Source organism: Peromyscus maniculatus, chromosome 17, assembly GCF_049852395.1.
Source record: "Peromyscus maniculatus bairdii isolate BWxNUB_F1_BW_parent chromosome 17, HU_Pman_BW_mat_3.1, whole genome shotgun sequence".
Lineage (NCBI taxonomy): Eukaryota > Metazoa > Chordata > Mammalia > Rodentia > Cricetidae > Peromyscus > Peromyscus maniculatus.
This window is the reverse complement of record NC_134868.1, coordinates 46,398,053-46,417,350: the sequence shown is the minus strand read 5'-3', so window position 1 is coordinate 46,417,350 and position 19,298 is coordinate 46,398,053.

Here is a 19,298-nt window from a genome sequence, read left to right as displayed (position 1 = left end):
GTATATAAAAGACTAACTCAGGTTTAAGACTTAAATTTAATTTTTAATTATGTATAGGGGTGTGTGTGTGAGTGTGTGTGTGTGTGTGTGTGTGTGTGTGTGTGTGTGATGTGCATGTGTGTACAGTCCTCACAGAGGCCAGAAGATGAGATCGGATCCCCTGGAGCTAGCTGGTTGTGAGTATGTGGAGGTTGGGACTCAAACTCAGGTCCTCTGCAAGAGCGGTAGGTGCTCTTCACTGCTGGGCCACCTCCCCAGCCCTCCTAATTCAAATTTATCAAGATGAAAATTGGCCGTCTGACACTCTCCACACTTCTTCAGTGTGGTGCTCAAGGTCCCAGCCATGAAGGGGATAGAGATAGAAAGGAAGAAGACAAACCTCCCCTACTTGCAAAAAACATGATTCCATACTTGGAAGACTCTATGGAATCCACCAGAAAACTTTTTTTAAACTTATTTTTTTAATTTTTGAGACTTTCATACATGAATGTTTATATGTATAAATTTATATGTATATAATTAAATGCACATATTTACATCATTCCTACTCCACCATCCAAGTCCTCTAGTGCCCCCCACTCTCTCAAATTAATGATCTCTTCTTTATATACAATATATAAATATTTATTTGATATACATTATATAGCCTATATAATATATTTATAAATATAAAATATATTTAATATATACTGTATAGCCTATATATATTTATATTTATTTATATAAATTATAACATAATATAAATGTATTTATATATTCTATACAGGATATTTAGAATAATAAATATATTTTTTATTTATTTATATATTTATTTAAATATATTATGCATACATAAGCACATATATGTATGTGTAATAATATTTATATTATTTATATATTTATTTAAATATATTATGCATACATAAGCACATATATGTATGTGTAAACACACAGACAAACAAACTCCTGAATGCCTTTAGTGCTGTTTGTATTTATGTGTTTAGGACTGACCACTTGTGATTGGATGACCTACCAGGGAGTTTGTTCTTGGAGAAGATTCTCTCTCTCTTAGCTGTAGCTCTTCATTTGGGTCCACCAGAATATTTCCGTGTCTGATAAGCCTCCCATAATCCAGCTTTTACAGAATTAATGCTGAGGAAATAGCTACACTACCCAAAGTAATCTACAGACTTGTGCAATCCTCATCAAAATTTCAGAATTTTTATTGAAACAACAGAACTAGAAAAAAAAAAAGAGCAATCATCAAATTTATATGGCAACGTCAAATTGCACGACTGTCCAAAGCAATCCTAAGCAAAAATAACATGGCCGCAAGTGGTCCAGTGCCTGTGGATGACGGTGTGGCTCCACCACAGAGCCAGACACGGATATAGACCTTTTCTGTGCAAAAGCTACATTCTTTTAAAAGTCGGTTACCCAGAAAGTGAAGAAACCTCATGCACATTTCAAGAAAAGAAACAAAACCCTAATCCAGTTTTGTAACTACAGCACAATGGTAAAAGAAATAACAAACAGAAGTCCACATAACTGAGAACCTGCAGTGTTTTAAATGCTAATCAAAGATCAAGGAGAATGCCAAAATCGTAACCCTAGCAGTCAATAAGAATCAGACTTCAGCAATGCAAACGAAGTGTGTGTGTGAGAAGATGCACAGCCTTTGACTATATCATCACTAAACAAAAACTGGTCTAAGTAGTATTGGATTCTAAGAGAAGTAGACAAACATGAGGAAAACCACAAATTCACATGGGAGAGCCAAACGAGTGAGTGTTTTGTCAGATCTGAGGAGTGAGCAGGTAAACTGCTACCAATAAGTTTAAAAACTGCAAATATACAATACTGATAACGGCAAAGGACGTACACTCACATATTTAATAATTAAATAACTCAGTGTATTCACACCCCCAAATCACATGATACTTGAGTAGATGCAATTGTTATGACTTTATGTTAAAATAAATTTATGCTTTAAATAATTGGCAAAAGCAAATCTTTATTATGGAACTATACTCGTAAAAATAGAAAAATGGGTAACAAGATCTTGTAGAAAATGTTTCAAAGAACATCTCAACAAAAGTGAGAATATCTAGCTAGAATTATAGCCATGGCAGACAGAAATTAAGAACGCCGCAGAGACAGAAGCAAGCAAGCTCCCTGCCCTTACGAAGACCGAGCCGCAGATGGTCCCAATGTGAATCACGGGGCTCAGCAGTTTTTGAATGAAATGCCTAGTTCTGGAAAATGAGAATTTCCCCCAATGTTTTCCTGAGACTAGAGCCCTGGGAACAAACTGGACTCCTGGCCAACCAAACCAGAAACAAATGTTAAAATCTCGTTTTTTTTTTTTTTTTTTCCCCTAGGCACCATGAGGAGGCAGGCGGAGGTGGACAGTTAAATAAAGCATCACTCCACACCAATTAAAAGCAGCAGAACAGGGTCTGTGCCAACCTGCTTTGAAGGAACCGTGCGGCAGGGATGCTTTGGATGTACAGTTCTACAGTTCTTCTACCTTCCTGTTTTGGTTGCTCTGGCGGACCTGAGGCTCCTTGGCACGGAGGCCATCTGCTTGACTCCCACTATCTCAACCATGAAGCAGACAGCAGAGGGGTCCTCCCTCCACATGGGCAGAAAGAGGATCCTTGAAGGAAGAGGGCATTGCTGTGCTTGGCTGGGCCGGGTCCCATGAGGTCAGCGGCAGAAGCTACGCCCAAGTTAAGCTTAATTAAAACCAGTGTACTCGATGAAACTTGGCAGCCAGAGAGCTTCTCAGAGCATCACCCTGCCAGGGGTAAATCATTCACCTCCCTGGCACTAGGCACAGCACTGAGGCCTCTCGCTTGGTTTTAGGGCAGGCTGGGATTGTGTCGCCAGCCTCTAGGCCTGGCCTCATCTAACTACCCCTTTCCTACAGGTGACGTAACATGTTCATGGACATTTTGGGTTGTTCCAAACAGGATCAAAATTCTATCAGCCTGCAAACTGTGCCACCAAGCCTTCCCACAGGCAAAAGATTTTTCTGAACATGGCTATCAGCTGCCTCTTGTGGCCGTAGAACTACCTAAAATCGACATGGCTTAACATAAAAACAACAAACTTTTTTTTTTTCAGCTTTGTACTTTAGGAGGTCAGAAATCCAAAGTGAGTCATGTGGGATATAACTTGGGTGATTGCAAAACTAGGTTTCTTCTGGCAGTTCTAGGGACCATGTGTTTCTTGCCTTTTCCAGCTTCTAGAAGCTTCCTACATGTACTAGGTCTTCTGGCACCCTTCTCCATCATTAAAGCACATTTTCAACATCTGCTTCTGTTGACACACTTTCCCTCCTTATATTGATCATTTGTCCCCCCCCCCCCCCAGAAGGCCCATGTGACCGTATCAAGGTCATCTGAATGACATAGGATAAGTTCCCCTCTCTAGACCCTTGACAGGTACTGGGGATAATGACCTGGACGTCATTCAAGGAGCACTTTTTTGCCTGCTATGTGGATAGTCTGGGGTGTCTGTCTCAAGAGGCATGAACTGTGGCCAGCTCTACTCAGCCCAGGCAAGAGAGACGTCATAAGGCCATGTGTGACTAAGGGCCAGGGAGGAAGCAAGAGGTCACAGGAGAAGACGCCTTGTTTGGAGTGCTTTCAAAAGTCATCACACAAAGTCATCTTCTTTGTGTCCCGAGGAGTTCTAATGGGAATTTGACAGTTACACATATTAAGTAATGGTACTTTCTTCACACTTCCTATGGAATTGAAACATTTCTGGACATGCTAACACCACATAAATGTCTCTGGGAGAGAAAGGGGCTAGAACGTGGTATCTTCAGACATGTCCCTTACACTTCCATCTGCAGCCTTCCTTTATGCCTAGTGAAATCGGTTTTTGTCTCTCAGAATGGACCGGAGGTAATTGAACCAGAGTTGCACCTACACAGAGCTCCCCACTTAGTGGAAGGAACCTCCGCTCTTCCAGTTCCTCCAAGACCTGGGAGGGGATGTGTTCTGATTTCCACATTAGGGCTCAGGATCTTTCTCGCTGAGGCACTGTTTGTGGAAATACAAAGCACAGCTGGGCACTGCACAGATTCTGAGTCTGGGAAGAATCTAATCTTTAATCTTTCCTTCTTTTCTTGCTGTCCTGTTGGCTGCTTCTGTAACTTGTGTTGTTAATTCCTACTTTTATTTTAATTTGACGCTATCTAAACCCTTGCCATCCTTTCAACAAAGATTTATTGAGCTAGGTCCAGAAGAATGTGAGTGGGAAAAGATGTACATCTGGACCACAGCTTGTCTGCTATCAAGGGCTAGAATTCCAGGAAATCAATGCCAGTGGCTTGAGGTTATACACAGGAGGAAAAACACCAGCCATGGTTGTTTCCCTCAAGGAGTTTGTAGTCTTGTTTGGGAGACATTATTAAGCAAACATTCACACAAATGTTCACTCACAAGTCCATGTTTTGTTAAGAGTTATGAGTGAGGAACACATAGTAACAAATAAGAATGGACAAGGAACAGGCTTATATTGTGGTGCCAGAGATGGCCCCACTGACCCCTGAGAAATGACCATTTGGTAGGAACTGACCAGAGACTGATGGGGAGGGAGGGAAGGGAACATTCTTGGAGCAGCTTATGTCAAGATTAGATGGCTTGGGGGTTTGAAGACCTAAACAAGGGCCAGTGTGACCCCAGGAATGCATCTGATAATAATCCTCCTACATTTGCCACTCAAAACCGAGTTCACTTATGCTCCTCATGACCACGCAGAGGCGCTGTACAGAACGGTAACCAAGAAGTCTGTATAATGGTTGACGACTCTTTTCCCAAAACCTGCTTCCCCAGGAAAAAAGTCCCTCAGTCCCATGGAGCTTGTTTTTACCCTTAGGAATGACAAGCACCATCTGTCTTGACCCACTTCAAGGCTTTCATCCAACTCAACCAGAGACTGCTCCACCAACCCCTTCTTGACTGGGCCCGGCATCAGTCTTCCTTTGTTCTTCCTTTCTTTTGTTCTCTGAAGATCCTGGGTGGGAGGAAGGCCCCACGGAGGGCAGCTCCAGATGGAAAGGCGGCCAAGGCAAGAGTGTCGGACTCAACACTGCCTGTGCAGAGAGAACTGAGACAAGCCACCTGAGGCAGGATTTACTTCAGTTCATGGCCTCCGAGATTTTTTTACCCCATCACGGCAGAAGTAGTGTGACAGAGAATCTCAGATCGTGGCAGCAGGAAAGGGAGTAACAGGAAGGAGTCAGGACAAAATACAGCTCCCAAGGACGTCTACAGTGATCTAAGCCCTCCAATCAGGCCTTCCACAATTCCACTACTTGTCAATAGTCTATTGAAAATATAAGCCCATCAGTGTGTTAGACCTTCATTACATCAGAGCTCTCTAGTAGTCGCTGGAGAAGATCTCTCCTACATACCCAGAGGCATTACTCAGTCCAGTCATGGTGACAGTGTTAACCATCACTTCCAGGATGAGAAAAGCTCCAGATGTGCAGGCAAAGACAAGGGAAAAGGATGCTGCCTCCAGCACAAGCTGCATTTGCATCCACTGTACCCCATTAAACCCTAAACAGCACACATGGGTATGATGGGTTTGGTGATATTTTATTTGTGCTGAAATGTGATTGTATTTCTATGTTAATAAATAAAGTTGCCTGGGGGTCAGAGCTAATAGCAAGCCATAGCAGAAGTCTGGCAGTGGTAGCACATGCCCTCAATCCCGATCACATGACAGGCAGATCTCTGTGTGTTCAAGGACACCACCAGCATGGAGACACATGCCTTTAATCTCAATACCAACCATAGAAGACCTGGAGGTCTGTATAGACAGGCAGTGATGAGGAGGTCCTGTGGTTGGGTTTACAACCAATGAGAAGGTAGAACAGAAAGTCAATGAAAAGGCAGACACACAGGAAGTAGGTCTCTTTCTCAGGGGAAGGACAGCTGCAGCAGCAGGTGGTAAGAAGGCAGTTTTAGTCTCAGCTCTCAGCTACTGCTCTGACCTCTTGGGCTTTTAACTCTGCATTTGGCTCTGTGTTTCTTATTTAATAAGACCGTTGCACTGACACATGGGGATTTTGAACTCGTTTCACAGGTTGAAGAACCCAATGGTGGGAGTGAAAGGGCAACTTTATTCACGATGATAGCCGGTACAATTTTCAAAGTTCTCACTTTTCCCTTAGATCCTATATCATGGATCAGACTCACGCTAAATCATCAATCACAAATTAAACTCCGCTTTGCTCCCTGGAAGCTCTTCTTTGTAACAGTTCTTCCTTCATGTGAGTGAGTATGATACATCACAAGAGCCTTTTTTTTGGGTAGGCTTTGGTGGGGTTAGGTGTGAGGGAACGGTAAAGACCCCTTGTCCAGGGAGAAAGCTAAGGTAAGGTCTAGTCAGTGAACAGCCAAGGTGGAATCTAAGCCCCTGAAGCCAGGGAATGGCAGGTATCTGTGAGAAAGTCAAGCCTCTGGCTGACCAGAGAGCTGATTCCACCAGGGGAAAAGAAGGTTGTAGTTCAACAGGCTGCTAGGACCAGGCTCCCCCAGGGAGACATTAACACCTTTCCTGTAGACACCACTGCGCAGACTCCACTGCGGAGACTCCACTGCGCAGACTCCACTGCGCAGACTGCACTGCGCAGACTCCACTCCAGTGACCAAACGCCCCAGGGCCCAGTCACATCTGCCTCTGCTGGTTTTGCAGAAAAGGCTGCTGTTACCCAGCAGCTGAGCGGGGATGGGAATTTGAGGGTCTAGATGGGGCTGAAGGTCCGCATTTAGAGTCAGTTCTCCCTTAGTTTCCTCACGAATATATTACATTTCCTCCTCCTCCTCCAGTCTCTATGTAGCTACTTAGAACTGTAAACGGTACTCTAGCGTAAAGAATAGATAGAGGTGGGCTGGAGAGATGGCTGGGCCGTTAAAGGCTAGGCTCACAACTAGAAATACAAGACTAGATGGAGATGCCGATGGCTACCTACATGTATGTGAAGAAAGGAAGAAGCTGTGGGCTAGGCCAGTGGGTGGCATTGCTTAAGAATGTGAAATATTATTGAGTCTTTTCCAAATGGGGAGGCCATCTGAGTTCTTCTCCACTTCATCTAGATTTTACATATGAGCATCCATCTTTCAAAGCTCTCTCTCTCTCTCTCTCTCTCTCTCTCTCTCTCTCTCTCTCTCTCTCTCTCTCTCTCTCTCTCTCTCTCTCTTTCTACTCTAGAACCTTCTATGCTTAGAGAAATGTTCCACATCTGTGCTATTGTACACGGCAACCGCATAGGGCTGTTGGACTTGTGTGATAGAAGATGTGAATTTTTAATTTTATTTCATTTTAGTAAGTTCAAATGTAAATTCAGATGGCCACACACCGCTAGGCTCCTGGGTTGCAAGCTCATTCTGTGTAATTGAGCTGCCGGAATCCCCAGCGCGGTCACAGTGCCTGTCACACTCCTTTTCACTTAAATGTTTCTTAGGTGACTGAATAGAGAAAGAAGGACGATTATCCTGAAATGATCCTACTGTGCAAAGATGAGAGAACAGTTCCCTGTCTGAATTTTATCTCTGCGTCGTACTAACTGTAGACATTTTACAAGTCATGGTTTTAAATGACATTGTCACGACAACACTGACAATAATAATAACTAACGTGCATGAAATAGTGAGTACACAGGTTACTTTATGCAAATTAGTTTACTTGATCCTTACAAATAAGCCTGTTTTTCATTGGAGGAAACAGGCCAGTGTAACATGAATCTTAAAAGGTCTTATTAATAAAAACAAACCCGGAGCCAGGTCTTGGGGTGAATGCTGAAAGATCAGAGAAGCAGAACAAGCCACAGCCAACCTCACCTCGCCAATTCCTCAGTTGATCCTGTTTCCTCAGACTGGAAGCCTCTGCGTCCTCATCTGAATGGATCTCAGCTGAACTGCTGCTAAAAGCCTAAAAGTTTTGCAAACCTAGTTCCTGGTCCTCACGCCTTATATACCTTTCTGCTTCCTGCCATCACTTCCTGAGATTAAAGGTGTATGTCACCATGCCTGGCTGTTTCCATCGTGGCTTTGAACTTACAGAGATCTGAATGGATCTCTGCCTCCCAAGTGATAGGATTAAAGGTATGTGTGCCACCATTTTCTGGCCTCTATGTCTGTCTAGTGGCTGTTCTGTTCTCTGACCCCAGATAAGTTTATTAGGGTACAACATATATATTGGGGGACATAATACCACCACAGACCACAAAGAGGTTAGGTCGACGATTTCAAACTGAAGGCCGTGGCCTGTTGCTGGGTGGAAGATAAAGTTGCTCCCAATCTGTTTATGTATATAGAACACATGTATGCATATGCATGTACATACATGTACATACTTATAAACATCAACATGTATTCAAATTATGTGTTTGTGTGGTGCATGTTTTCTTATTCAAAAGTTTGAAAACCAATGGTTGAAGTAACTTTGTTAAGGCTGTTGGCCTTGCAAAAGATGGTTGAAGTTTATACTCCCCCAGCTTACTTCAGGCTTTATGTCTGAACTACTGTGCTGTATAGCTGTAAGGTGTGTGTGTGTGTGTGTGTGTGTGTGTGTGTGTGTGTGTGTGTGTGTGTGTCGCATCCCTCTGAGTCAGTTCAGGACAGCCCCAGACACCAAGTTCTCACCACAAAGGAGATTTATTACCCCAGAGGGGCAATGTGGGTTGGGAGGGGGCTGCCTTTGGACCGGAAAAAGGTAGCCAGCAAGCCACAGGTGTTTCTGGAGGGGTGGGTTTTCAAGGAGAAAAGGGGAAGTCCGTGCCAGGGTGAGTTGGTAAGATCTGATTGGACAGGTTAACCAGAGTAGCCGAATAATGACTTCTGATTGCTGGATGTTGGTGTTTAGTCTCAGGGATGAGTCAGTGGCCAAATAGGAAATGGACCTTGGGGGCCAGCTTTAGGAATATAATCTAACAGTCTGTAGCAAGGGAGAGGGACTGAAGGAAGGGCAAGACCTGTCTGTAATGCTGGGGTCCCTTAGAGAGGCCTTCAACAACTGCCCATGGTTTTGTAAGAAATGCATTTAAACTTTGAAAAAGCCCAAAAACCAACAAAAAACCAACCAACCAACCAAGCAAACAAACAAAAACTCAAACTGGGGCTGGAGAGATGGCTCAGCAGTTAAGAGCACCTACTGCTCTTCCAGAGGTCCTGAGTTCAATTCCCAGCAACCACATGGTGGCTCACAACCATCTGTAACGAGATCTGGTGCCCTCTTCTGGCCTATAAGCATATGTGCAGATAGAACATTGTATACATAATAAATAAATCTTTTTTTTTTTTTAAAGAAAGTTTAAAAAAAAAACGAAAAAAAAAAAACAACCCCCCAAAACTCAAACTGACTCACAGCTAAACCTTAAGGACCTCATTCATTCATAAGGCACCATTTATGCCTGTATACACATACACACAAACACACACACACACAGAGTCACACACACATAGTCACAGTCACACAGTCACACACACACACAGACTCACAGTCACATAGTCATACAGTCACACACACACACACACACACACACACACACACACACACACACACACACTTTGAGCAATGCCTGCTATCTCTTAGATTTAGTCCCCTGTCTCTGGCGAAGGACCAAGGAAAACTGATCCCGATTTAAACGTCTCTGAATCACCCTAAAGGATTCTGCTTCGGTAGGAGTCGCTGCAGCTCACCAGTGTGTAAGCTTTTCATTTGCGTGCTGACTCCACGGCTAGGCTGCGCTTCTCACTTGTCTTAGAGCCAAGGAGGGCCGTGTATTGAGTTCAGGCCATTAGGGTGTGGGCAGGAGAGAAGCACAGCACTTCTAGGACTGGCCTCTAACTGCTCACATGACTCTAGACTCTCATTTTGCCCACAGGCCGGGGTGGATAGGATAAAGTAGGAAGCCTAAGACCTAAGAAGACATTAGAGCCACAAGACTGAAAAACCTTTTTTTTTTTTTTTTTTTTTGTTTGTTTTTTGTTTTTTGTTTTTTCGAGACAGGGTTTCTCTGTGTAGCTTTGCGCCTTTCCTGGAACTCACTTGGTAGCCCAGGCTGACTTCGAACTCACAGAGATCCGCCTGGCTCTGCCTCCCGAGTGCTGGGATTAAAGGCGTGCGCCACCACCGCCCAGCTGAAAAACCTTTTTAAAAAGCCACATGCTCTAATATTCTTCACTGGAGTCCAGTGGCTGTTTGACTAGCAGAGGAGGGGAAAAAACAAAACCAAACAACCAAACAACAAACAAAAACAACACGTCTGCTGTCAGGCACATGTGTGGGACCAATAACTAAAGACACTTTGGGGGCAGAAAAATCACCAATGCCTTTGGCGGTTCAATTCAAAAGAACTAGCAAGCCTTACTAGGGGGACAGAAACAGAGGCATGGAGAAGGCAGGGCAAGCAGGGACGGTGTAGAGGCTGAATGGTGGCCCCGCTAGGTTCTAATCCTCAGGACCTGTTAAAAAGTTGACTCATTCAAGGATCTTGGTAGGAAGAGCTATGCCGGGTTATTTGGAGATTCCCCAAATGCATGTGTCAAGCGGGAGCCGGAGGCAGGTACTCGGAAGAGAAGAGAAAAAGTAGAGACACCAGGGTGGCAAGGCAAGCTAGCAGCTCCTAGAAGCTGGAGGAGACACCAAATGGACTCTTCCCTAGAACCTACGGGGTGGGGGAAAAGCCCTACAGACTCCCAAGTCTCTGACTTCAGGCCTTCAGCATCCTGAGAGAATACGTTTCCAGTGTTTCAAGCTACCGAGGTTGTAATTTGCACATCGGCTCTAGGCAACTGACTTTAAGTTAGATTGATAGTTAGCAAAGAAACAAACCCTCGAGGATCTAGCCTTGCCAATGTCCCCGTTGTGGAGGGAGCAAGACCATCCACTGTACAAGACCAAACCGACCCCAGACTCAAAAGGTGATTTCAAATTAGGCTGCACAGTGAAATCGTAAAGGAGAGTAGAAAATTCCAGGTCAGTTCGGAAGCCGCCACAGTTAACAACAGACTACCAGGTAACCAGAAAGCTCTGGAGGCTTTGGACATAATGAAACTCCGGTCTCCACAGCCCTGCACCGCACCCCCCCTCCCCACTCAGGTAGGCACGTCCACAAGCAGCCTCTGATATTGTATACCCTTCGGCAGCTAGGAGAGACGTGCAGGAACCTGAACAATGCAGATTAGTGAAAAGGGAATTTGAAATGCAATCCACAGTGTATGGGCAAGGCTTGCGGGTAATTATGCTTTTAGCACAATAAGGTCAAAATTAAATGAATAGGAAGGAGACTTACTTTATGCAGACACACTGGAGTTCTTTTGGCAATGGACTCATCCTTGCGCAATGAGACTTGACTATTTTTTTTTTTATACATTAGAAGTAAAAATGAACTACAACCTAGAAAAAGGTCCACTATGGGTCCTGCTCACTCCACCCCTACCTGCCTTAGACACAGAGGTTTGTATTTTCTCTCATGCAGCAATAAAACTAGACAGAAAAGGGAAGACATTAGAGTCACAGTAAGCACTAGAGACAAACAATGGAATTAATGATTTCCAAAGGAGGGACAGTATTAAGGGTGGGCAGGATGGTGTTGCTCTCTGTGTGTGGGGCATTTAAAAGGCAATCAGAGGATGCACTTGTCCTTGGGGAAGGAGTGTGCATCCATCTGTTTCATCTGGAAGCTCAGGACATGTCAGGTCAGACATCTAGGACCTGAACAGTGAAGCTTGGCTGATTCCTGCACTAAAGGGAATATAAGCCTCTATCTATCAGGCCTTCAGCTCCAGGTCCCATCCTGGGCCCACCTCTGTGCAGCATTGAGACCAGTACCTCTGAGTGAAAACCACCCAAGCCATCTAGAAGGGGTGTGTATGTACATGCACGCACTCCAGGGTGGTCCAGTCAGTGTCTGTGATAGGAAGGTATTAACCCTCCAGAGCTCGCAGCGTAGGGGTGTGACAGGGGCTGTGTGTGTGTGTGTGTGTGTGAGTTCTACTCAAAATGAGTGATCTAATGGGGGAGACTGTAAGGTTGGTGCTTCCACATGGCCGGAAAATAACACAGAAGAGTCATTTTCATAGATTATACGGGAGCCAAGTGGCCATCGAATTTGTCTGTGTTCTTGGGGATAACCAGTAGAAAGGGAGCAAGCCTTGGACTCAGACTGAATCCTATCTCTGGAGCAACTTGGCACTTTCTTGTTCCCACTGTCCCCTTTCTCAAGGAGAGATGGTGAGCACCGTACAGTATGGGAACGAAGTGAATGAATGAATGAATGAGTTCATTCAACATTGAGACACCCAGTCAATGCTAAAGCCTACCGAGAGCAGCAGTATTGTCATGGATAACCTGCAGAGCCCAGCTGATACCCAAGACGCCCTTCCTTTAAATGAAGAACTCGGAATCGACTCTGCTGTTTTTAATCATCAGCAACCACTGCCTTCAGACCTCTTGCTCCCGATGCAGACCTAAGCTTAGCCATTCACATCCTAAACCACACCTCATGGAACATATTTTTCTGACTGCCAAGAAATCCCAGATTCAACACTGGGTCACGTGTCCTCTCCATTCAAGTATCTATCCAAATTTTGCATGTGCAGAAAGCCTTGTAGTCGTTCACAGAGGGGCAGAACGTGGGGAACTTAGAACCTCCTGTTAGGGACTGTCTGTCAGCTGAGGAGAGGCAGGAGAATGGGGAAACGTAAGAGTCCAGAATTGACCCTGTGGCTGCTCTGCCCACTGCTCATGCCAGCCTTTCTTGCTGCCAAGGAACAGGCAGAGCTAACAGGCCACAGTGGGTTCAGCTTCCAGCAGGAGGAGAAAAACACAGCGAGATCACCGATGTTGCCAACTGTCCCTTTCCATCTCCTTAGGTCACTGAAAAGCAGGACCGGAGAAGAACTTTTTTTTTCCCTTTTAATTTTAATATTGTCAATTGTAATAAATTCAACTAAGTCACACCAGTGGGCTGTTTCCTGTTTATTCTGGGGGGAATTAAGTTGTAGCCTTAAGAGGGTGGTAGACTCTCACTGTTCTAAAGCGTTCCACCGGATGCGAAAGATCTGGAGCAATGCTGATTGGCTGGGGCCCAATGTGATGCATTTAACACTAGTACTGGCCTCATCCCACATGCAAACACCAGGGCGAACACCTTCTGAGGCAAAGGCAGTGGAATTCTTAACGGCATCCGACAAGACAGAGCAAGTTTGTTGATGCAGACTGTCTACACAGACTCACGTACATTTACACACACACACACACACACACACACACAGAGCGGAGACCTCAGCGTTTCTCAGACAGCTGAGATGAGAGAGGGTTTTGAACTAGGGCTGAGCCTTGGGCAGCTATAGGCAGTTGAGTATTAGATGAAACCAAACAACAACAAAAGCTTTGGTTTCCAGTGATCCCCTTGTCTCTCCCCAGGCTTTCCTAACCCAGAGGTGCTCTCTGGTGGACTGGTGGCCTTCTTGGAGTGACGGCATTGATTGGTGACCTAGACAGGTATCAGTCAGAATGGGGGTAGAGACATAATCACCGCTGTCAACACTTGTCATTTCCAGGTGGAAAGAAACAGAGAAGGGAAAAGGAATCTGAAAGACCACAGAGCCACAGGCTTAATGGAGCACCTTTAACACGAGAAGAGGCGTGCGGACATGTTGGCTCGCAGGACATCACAGGTTTGCCTGTCGTGAACTTCTGACCCGTGGTTCTAGGTTAGACCATTCAAAAAAGCCATTACATTATCAAACTCCTCCATGCAGCTGCCATGAGTTGAGGCTCTTACCTGTTGGTCTACACTTTCTCTATTCTAGGTTTCAGTGAAACTGATGGTCTCCAACCACTCCACCTTCCAGGCTTTCTTTCCCGAAGGACCTTGAGTAACTATACTTTCCCATCCTTTCCTCAGACTCCATCTACTACCCACTACCTGTTCATCCAGCCACGAGGGTTTTCTTGCCTACCCAGTTTCCCTTGCAACCTCTGAAGGGAGAGCAGTTCCATCTGTATCCCAGCCGCCAACTTGCAGCTTTCATCAGAGAGACTGTGCAATGCAGAAACCATGCCTGCCTGTATCCTGCCGTATCCCTGGTCCCTTTCAGCGTAAGTGTTTGCTGTCTGGGTAGGTAACAGAGAACTGCTATGTATGTCCTTGAGGCCAAGGGTAGGCAGAGAGAAGGGAAGGCACCCTGCACCAGAGACAGGTAACTTCATTCCCTGGGTACTGTAACAGGGCCCCAGACCTTAGCACAACTGACTCCACGATGGAAGTACCATTCAGGCCGTAAAACTCAGCACATAGGCAGCACCACCTGCCAAAACTGAAACAAAGTCCATAGTTCTGGGGAAGTCCCATGCTGTGGGATGGTCTGTATGTCAAATTGCTCTGATTGGTCAATAAATAAAACACTGATTGGCCAGTGGCTAGGCAGGAAGTATAGGTGGGACTAACAGAGAGGAGAAAAGAAAGAACAGGAAGGCGGAAGGAGTCGCTGCCAGCCACCACCATGACAAGCAGCATGTGAAGATGCCGGTAAGCTACAAGCCACGTGGCAAGGTATAGATTTATAGAAATGGATTAATTTAAGAAGTAAGAACTGGATAGCTAGAAGCCTGAGCCATTAGGCCAAACAGTTTAAACAATATAAGTCTCTATGTGATTACTCGGTTGGGTCTGAGCGGCTGTGGGACTGGCAGGTGAGAGAGATTTGTCCTGACTGTGGGCCAGGCAGGACTGGAGAAAACTCCAGCTACAGTCCCAAATTCACTAATCTTGGATCTTGTCTTCTGTAGTTCCATATCTGGCTAATTGTTTTCGTTCACTGAAGTATGTCAACCCAGGACATGGGTTTTGTGCTTAAAAGCTCACCCCGAGAAAGGCTCAGTGGGGTCCCCAACACCCAGTGCGGTTGCGGGTGAATAAAGATTTTCTTGGCTTAAACCCATGTCCAAGCAGTATTCTCTGGTGAATACCCCACAATAGGTACTAGCTGACTCTTCATCATTACAGGCTTTATAATTATTTATTTTAAATTTTGCATTTTCTGGTGTTTTGTATGTAGTAGTAATTTGCTTACATGTATGTCTGTGCACCACTGGTATGCCTGGTGTCCACAGAGGCCAGGAGGGACTGTTATATCCCTGGAATTGGGATTACAGACAGTTGTGGGTACTAGGAATCGAACCCAGGTCCTCTGAAAGAGCAGCAAGTTCTCTTAACCTCTGAGCCATCTCTCTACACCTCCACCAGGCTTTGGAGCATTTGCAGTATTTACCTGGAAACACATCTCTAGTTGTTTAAACTTGAGGACAAAACAGCAGCTTTCCGCCCCTCAGTTTTCAGGAACACCTAGGTCTGGTCCTCACCTGTCTCAGCTCAGGGTCTCCCTTGTCGCACACCATTGCAGCCTGCCCCCTGTGCTTAACCTCTGTACAGTCAGCTTGAGTCACTCCATAGGTTCAGTTCCTGAGTTTTGGACCTGGGCTCTATTTTTTTTTTTTTTTTTTTTTTTTGGCTTAGGCTGAACATGCAAAATTTTCCCTTCATCAGGCGAATGAAGTAAATGTCTTATGTCATCATTAGTGCTGATGCTAATCCAAGCAGAACTAATATTGGTGCTGTTCCAAGTAGAATTAACCAAGCCCAGCCCCCAACAAGCCAGATGTTTGTCAGGCATTTCTCACTGATGTTAATGAATAACTCCCCGAGGTTCAGTAAACAGCTGAGTCCACCAAATGAACTTCAGGGACCCAGAAACAAACTGCTTGCCTAATTGAGGTTGGTCCTAGGGGGCTACCAAGGCTGTAGATTATTTGAGCTGAAAGCAGGGAGAAGTTCCTTTGATGGCAAAGGCCTGTGACTTTCATAGCTGTCCAGAGAGCTGGCCACATGGGGGCAGCTAAAAGACACAAGAGGGTTTCTGTGGAGTGTTCCTCTGCAGACGCTTTTCTCCTGGGTCCGCACCAACACCTGGGTTCTGCGTGCGTCTTTCTTTGCTGGAGGATGGGAGCAAGGAGTAGCTCCACCCCCTTTATCTCTAGAGCTTGCTGAGAAAGGAGCTGTGGTCTGGGCATACATTCTGGTAGAGTGTCTTTCTGAGGAAGTTGCTTCATTTTCCAGCATCTTGTGGATTTTCTTTCACTCTTCATCAAGTACAGTGCATCCACTTTAGACCTTGCTCTCCTTGTACTGGATCAGTGCTCCCATAGGAATATGATGACACTTATGGCCTGTCCCTTCACATACATTTTTCCAACAAAAGCCATGTAGGAGGATTTAAAATTTTTCCTCTTTCGTCCCTCCCTCTCTCCCTCCCTCCCTCCCTCCCTCCTTCCTTTCCTACTTCCTCCCTCCCTCCCTCCCTCCTTCCTTCCCTCCCTCCTTCCTTCCCTCCTTCCTTCCTTTCCTACTTCCTCCCTCCCTCCCTCCCCCACTCCCCCACTCCCTCTCTTCCTTCTTCCGTTCCTTTCTTTCATTGTGGTTCTGGGGGTTGAGTCTAAAGCATTCTACCACTAAGCTACACCCCAGCCCAGCATCCAGATGCTATGTTTAGGACAGGAATGGATCAGAGAAGATCCAAAATTGGAATAAAGGCTAGCTGGTGAAACACCTGTCCAGTTCACCAACAGTGAGGTCACATGATCAACAGGAAGTCACCTGCTTCTCCTACCAGGAAAAAATAAAGACCGATTGTCTATAATATTTCCTACTTAAACCAAAAATATCCACATAGTAGAAGAATTTACAAATGAGAGGCTTAAAATATCATGAGGAAGATTAAGTAAGAGGAACAAAGCACAAATAGAGAGCTCCAAGAGAACTTTTGGATTTGCTAAAATAATGAAGACAGTTCACTAAAGAGATTATTGAAAAGCCATTTGCGGATGCTTAATTATTACAATTGGCTGCTCTACAGTGGAATTTCTCCAAGCGATCCTCACCACCATGGTAGATTGTCTTTAGGCTTGCCTTACCCTGAGATGCATACAAATGCCTTTTAATTACCATCTTCTAATGTGGATACCAAGAGAGGTTCCCTCTTCCCCTCCCTGTGGCTGCTCTTCCATCCAGATGTTCAGATACTGTCTAGGGTGACTCCGAGTTACTGGCTGTCTACTCCTGGGCCCCTCCCTCCCTGTGAGCCCCGCCACAGGGCTAGAGAGGATGCAGAACTTGGACTCCTGCATGGGAACAACTGAGGCTTTCTTGGTCACACACTCACTGTAGCCTTGCCCCACCCTAGGTGAGTTCATGCAAGTCCCCAGCAGAACACGAGGACCTGACCCTGGCCTTTCTCAAGTCCTACCCCCCACCTTGCCACGAGTACAAGAATGTGTGCCGGAGGGGGGGCAAGCTGGTCTGCCTCCATCCCCTTTTCTAGTACAGTAGCACTGTGCAAGCCCTCTCCCTGTTATTATCTGCTCTACTTTATGTCCAGTCTCTCTTCCCAACTGACATTCCCCCCGACACCCCCCCCCCCCCCCCCCGGTTTCTCTGAAAATCGTCTTTAAGAGTGACTGAAAACTCTTAGTACACTCAGATTGGAGTACTCTGTTGCAAAGAAAGTATGTGAAAGTAAATCCGACCTGTACCAGGATTTTCTTACAGGACATTTGAGCAGAGTCGTGTCCCCCCGCCCCGCCCCTCCAGTCAGTGCTGCATCCATGTGCGCAAACATGTTTCCCAAGCACCAGACTATGTCACTAACCGTGGATGTCCTATGCTCCAAGCACCACTCTGGGTTAGACACCTTCCATGTGACATCTGAAATCGGATGGCCCTCTAAAGCAGATGTGATAACTTCCTGTTAGGAGGAAACTGAGATGCCAGGGACAGTTAGACCTAAACATCTGCAGGGCACCCCTGCAGCATTTGCTGTCCTAGAGAGAAGGCTTTCAACCCCCTGCAGGACACTGAGGACCAGGCTCCATACTCAGTCACGTTCTTCCGTCTCATGCCTACCTCCCACCCTTGTGTGACCTAAGGAATAACAAGAGTCAGAACTCTCTGGCAGAGGAAAAGCCTCTACTGTGTTTTTGGTTTTCATATCTACCCTAAGGGCCTTCTTTTTTCTTATCTCCTTCAATACTTGATCTTCTAGTCTTAAATTGAGACATAGTCTATAACGCCACATGACACTTTATGCAGATACATGAAAGATCAAGGCCTTTTTCAAAGGTCTTATTTCTTGGGTAGTCACAGAGAACTAATGATATTTTTGAAAAACCCTAGCAGGGATTTTTTTTTTTAAAGCCGTGGATCCTGTAAGGTTGAGATGTTCTTTGAGCATCTATATGTGCCAGAATTTCTGTGATGTAATTTACATATGTCATCACATTTAATCTTCACAACTTGAATGAGTAATTATAACTATCCTTTTTTAATTGATAAGAACACTGACACTTGAAAGGCTAAAAGAGACGGAGCTGACATTGGAGCCCATACTGACAACAAAGACAGTAGATGGGGTGGGTAGCTCAGGAGGTCTAAACTCTGGCCAAGAAAACCTAACAACTCCTCTAAGAGAATTCTTGGTCATGCTTATTCTGCTTCTCTTGGCAGCTGACATCAACATCTTCAATTGGCTACTTGTTGGCCACTGTTGTTCATCTAGACATTGGATTCATTTTGCTGAGGAGCATGTGATGCCGTCATAAATGTTTGGTTATCCTGGTCTAGCCATTCTCTTTAAGACTAATCTCATTCTGACTTAGAATAGTCTCTGTTGTTGAATATTTTGCAGTCTGATGCCATGCCACATGCGTAATGCTTAGGTTTTATTAACGACCCTCTTGCCTCCTTACTAACATCCAAGCTCATGGATCTAACAGTAGCTATGGATGTGCAGAAAAACAGACTGCTAAGTAAAATCCCACATACCCCTTCCAGGAAAGGGGGAAGAGTCCCAAGAAGGAAGAAGAATGAATGTTGAAGCTGGCGCTTGATGCGTGGGCCACAGGAGCAGCAGGCTAGATCCCCTCTGTAGCCGATGAACAAGAAAGGGTCTAGACTTTGCTGTCTTGCCAGGGAACGGCATAGTGATCCAGCAGCCAGGTGCTCAAGGAGGGTGCTCCCTTGGGGAGAAGGTTTGAGGGTGTCAGCATCACAGGAAAGAGCAAAGCAAGGAACAGAAGGGTTTGTTTTCTTTTCCCTCCATGCTCTTAATTTAAAGCAAATGATGCATTCTGGTTGTTGGGCCTCAAAGCAGATGTCTGTAGAAGTGTAAGTTCAAAAATCATAGAGTTATAAATAAAGGGTATAAATGTGTGTTGCTGCTCTATCTTAGTTA